General features: G+C 38.0%; 1 long non-coding RNA gene across 1 annotated transcript; it reads left to right on the forward strand.

Annotated features, from left to right (window-relative positions):
* The first annotated feature begins 1,961 nt into the window (after window positions 1-1,961).
* Window positions 1,962-4,127, forward strand: LOC138880314 (uncharacterized). The gene is made up of 3 exons (XR_011402857.1): window positions 1,962-2,045; window positions 2,979-3,037; window positions 3,922-4,127. It is a non-coding gene; the product is annotated as an uncharacterized lncRNA (long non-coding RNA).
* The last annotated feature ends 822 nt before the right edge of the window (window positions 4,128-4,949 follow it).

A 4,949-nucleotide genomic window follows, 5' to 3' on the forward strand; every position in this document is an offset into this window, starting at 1 on the left:
ACCAATGTAGAAGGGAGGTTATGAAATCGATAGAAGATACGGTGCGAGATTTAAAGGTAAGTATGGTAAATGTGAGTGAGAAGGTGACAATAATAGTCAAGGTCTCATGATTAAACCCGTCAAAACAAGAGAGCTAATGCTTTCCATGAGCAATAGAAAGCTCGGTACACTCTAAATGAACTCAGAGGAGTCTAAGAACAGGAGCAATTAGAGGAGATGGAATACTGCCCTGGTAGTAGAATAAGGGTGTAATTGTGATAGTTAAGAGAATGACGTTTGGGCCTTCGATTGAGTAATGATTTAACGAAAAGGGATTTCATAGATGGTACGGTATTAGAATGTCCTCGTAAGATGAATACGTTGGGATGTTATGAGAATGCAGTTATTGAAGTATAGTATCATCCCTATGTGTGTCAAGAAAATCACTTCAAACATTCCCCGATGAGACGTGAGCCTTAGTGACAATGTATTACATTCGAGGCGATGGTTGGAGTTAGTGAAAGACTATGATGTTTTTGTATTTTATATCATCCAGGGAAGGCGAATGTAGTAGTCAACACCCTCAACGTAGATCTATGTGTAGCCTATCATATTTACAGGCATAGAAGAGTGAGATAGCTTGTGAGATTCATTTGCTAGCTAATCTTGGAATTCAATTACTAGATGCAGGTGGTACCAGAGTTACTACTTAGGACATGGAAACCTCCTCTTTAGTAATTAAAGTGAAGGAATGCCAGTATGAAGATCATGTGCTAGATCATTATAGAGATACAACCCCTCAAAAGGAGAAGACACTATTTAAGATTACAGGAGATGGAGTCCTCAGATATCGAGGCCGATTATATGTTCCTAATGTGGCAGGGTGAGATGGAGTCCTCAAATATTAAGGTCGATTGTATGTTCGTAATGTGGCAGGGTTGCGCCGGCAAGTTATGGGACAAGCAATGAGAAAGTAACCTAGAGTTGTGTAACACACCTCGGTAATAATACCAAGGCTATAAAACGAGATATAGCAATAGTCGTACATTCAGCAAAGTACCAACCGAAGAGCTTAAGTATACCTATATATGCTCAGAGGGACATGATGTCATAGTTCTATATATGTATTTAGAAAGTGAAGCCAAGAGATTGGCAAAAAGCTGGAGGAAAAAAAGAGAGAAGAGTCGTGCATAAAAGGACATATTCATGTAGGATACATCATAGAAGGTAGTCGAAGTTACGAGATTGGAAGAACTCCAGCCATAGTTCGCAAGGTGAGAATAGGCCAAAAGGGAGGAATGCCCTGGTTTTTAAATTTATTCACAGAACAATAACCTAGATGACAAAGGACAATATTAAAGTATTCATAAGAGCCATATGGTATGAGAATGAGAAGTGCACCAGTCAACATTCGAGGACGAATGTTCCAAAGGGGGAAATAATGTTACAACCCATGTTTTTGTACCTGAAAGTACGTCGTGAGTCAATTGATGTAAGCTCAAAAAGGATGAAATCCTTCTACAAGGACAAGAAAGGTTTGCCAAAATGTTAAGCAAGTTAAGATGAATATGAGACTTTTTAATCATGATTTAAATGAGTTTAAAGCCATGATATGACTATATATGATGTTTGTATATGAAGTATAAAGTTTGAGAAAAATCGCATTTAAGTTACGGAAAAACCGACTAAGGATTTGCCTTGTAATGAAGCTTTTTGAGTAATAAATTTTCTGTGCTATATGAGGTCTTTTTGGGACATATTATATCAAATTGAAGGTCTTGGAATTTAGTTTCTAACGCTCTTAACTGTTCATTCATACGATATCCGGATAAAAAGATATAAGTACTTGAAAAAGGGCTAATGAGATGGTGCCAAGTAGCACCTTTTGACTTTTCAACCAAAATGGATATTTATCTTGCTATGTCGTCTCTTTCTTCATAATTCCAGAGAGCTCGACCAAATAAGACCCCTAACCTCACCCTTAAGCTGTGCACAAGGTTATCCAACAAGATTATCGTCCGAGGCACGAAATCATGAAGCAATAACACTAGAACGATCCCCACGACGTAAGTATCGCTATATAGCTTCTCTTTTTCTTTGTAGTTTGAGTTTTGGAAGGTATTTTAAAGTTAATAAAAATGCCTTATTTCTGGTTTCAAGCTCTTAAACATCAAGTAAGATTCATTAATTTATTTCATAATAGATAGAACTCATGGGACGGTGATCGGAAGCCGTGAGTTCGAGTTATTTGATTTGTAATGGACTGTTTTGTGGGCTGTTTCGTGTAGCTTTTGGGCTGTATATTTTTCTGCTATTTAATGGAGTTTTTGGAAGATAAATTGTGTGGAGAAACACCACCTAATGGCGAAATAATGGATTAGTCATTCTTTGTAATATTTTTGGGGCGTTGGACACTACTATAGTCGTCGTTTTTTGTATGAATTGATTGAGGTATCTTGGGCTGTTGTAATCTAAATATAACATGGATTTCGACTTGCATTCACTGTAGCAGGTAATTATATTGTGTTCCTACAGGCGCTTAAGGTTATCTTGGCATTTATTAAGTTAAATGGATGAACTAGACATGAACTCGTGTATAAAGTTGCTAATTAAGAATATTTGGAGTTGTGGATCATTTTCTTTGTTATGGATATATGGTATAAGGCTTGAATTATTGATGAATGACTTCATTATCATGTTAATGATACTATTAAGTTAAAGTAAAAAGTCTATAAGGGGTGATATGGGGTATACGAATTCTAATTGGAGCTTGTCGCTCGTCGTAAAATAGTTATGACTTGTTGTTGTTTTATGCTGTCTTGTTATTGATAATTATGTATTGCTGGATTTCTATGGTAATTGTTGTTGGTATATGGTATTGGAGGAGGCTCTTGTTTTAGGGGAGATGCTGGCCGAATTTATATAAACGAACTACAAGTTTAAGTTGCAGACTTATCCTTTATTCAACACTGATTTTGAATCTCCTTATGCAATGGTAGATTGAGTTGAGTTGTTTGAAGAGTAGCTTGGGAGGTATTAAGGACTCACCATGGTTAAGGTATGTTAAGGCACTTCCCTCTTTCTTTTGGCATGATCTAAAGTGAAATGAATACTCTATTTCATAACGGATCTACTCCTAGAAACTAAGGTTGCCCATGTTGTTCTTTCCTTATAAGTTATTCTAAGCAAGTATGTATGATCCTTGAATCCTGTAGAAGCTCATATTGATGGTATGATACCTTCGCGCTGACCGTTCGCTTTCTTAGTAGCAAAAGCGCTTCTCTTTGCCCCTTAACCTTAAGTAGAAGGACAAGAAAGAGATTATTGGTTTTCTTGCTCCCGCTTCCTCATATGCGCTCATCAAGCCAACTTTGCTCTTTGGGAGGTGAAACAGCGGTTGAAGCGGACATTTCAAAATGACAGCATCGAAGATATATTTCTATATATACACGGTTATAGCTATCTCGGACTGCGATGTCCATAATGTTAATCGAAAGTGCAACGACCTTAAGTCACTCCAAAAGGTTTAGAACGTGACTCCATGAGTCTAGTATGCACTATATATAGTATCTATTTTACTCTACAGAGTCGCGCTATAGTAGGCCGGATACTGCACCTATTGTGCAGCCACTGATCAGTTGGATTTATCGAGCTCCATGTGGCCGGGTACGATTCTACCGAGCCTTATGTTGTCCGGGTACATTTTTACCGAGTCCTCTTTGATGCTGGGTACGATATGATGATGATAATGCCTATAGAGGCGTATGTTTTTAAAAGTTTATGTATATATATGTATTATTCATCTTAAGTCAGCAGCCCCCAGAGGCACACAGATGTTACAGATTGTATCTCCTCTATCTCTATTTATATTACTGTTCTTGTTTATGTTTTCCTGCCTTACATACTCGGTACTTTATTTGTACTGACATCCCTTTTGCCTAGGGACGCTGCCTTTTATGCCTTCAAGTCCCAATTGATAGGTTGACATTCCTCCTAGTAGGCTATAAGCTCAGTGGAGGTGTTGGTGCACTCCACTTGTTCCGGAGTTGCCTATTTGGTCAGTATGCTTTGGATATGTATTGATTGATATGACGGGGCCCTGTCCCGACCTTTATGATTTTATGTACTCTTAAAGGCTTATTGACAGATGTCAGGTTTATGGATACTTGTATAGCCTTGTTGGCCTAAGTGTTGAGTTTACAAATGGTCATGTCGTCCTTATAGGTCTGTATGTCACATGTATGAGTTTCTACATCATATTGGGTTGTCCTATGTCTAGTATTCCTTTATGTTTATTCTGGTTATCTCATGACGACCCTTTTGGCCCATTTATCCATGATAGTATTATAAGAAATTAAAAGTTACGTTGGTACTCGGTTGAGTAAGGTACCGGGTGCCCGTCATGGCCCTCCTATTTTGGTCGTGACAAAAATACCGAAAATTTAAAAATCATATAGGAGACTAGGAGTGTAGACTGGCCAGCGCCCCAGCCCAAGTGCTGACCCAAAAGCTAAAATTTTAATTTTTGGAGCCCAACCCAATAACCCAAAAGTCTTTCACTTTCTTAATTCATACCCTAAGTCCTAACATCTGAGAAACCTAAGAACTAAGAAGTAAAAACGACTGAGAGAGTGAGAAACCTAAGTATGAACAAACGACTCGCATGTGAGATCACTGTCCGTCGTCTGCTGTCGCCACTCACCAGTGAGATTGCCAGATTGGCTGTCCGGCGTCCGCTCTCTGCTGTCAACTCTTCAAATCAAGACTTCAATAGGTTCATAACTTTTCAATTTTTCATTCTTCAATCTTCATTTTTCTAATTTGTCTCGAGAAACTCTCATTTTATGATCTAAGTTTTGAAGTTTAGATAGAACTAATGTCCATTTTCTCGGATGCTCTGCGAAGTTTTGAAGTTTTGTATTATCGATTTTTTTATTGCTTTGAGGTGGCTGTGTTTTTTTTTGCTCTGT

This window comes from Nicotiana sylvestris, chromosome 10 (assembly GCF_000393655.2).
Source record: "Nicotiana sylvestris chromosome 10, ASM39365v2, whole genome shotgun sequence".
Classification (NCBI taxonomy): domain Eukaryota; kingdom Viridiplantae; phylum Streptophyta; class Magnoliopsida; order Solanales; family Solanaceae; genus Nicotiana; species Nicotiana sylvestris.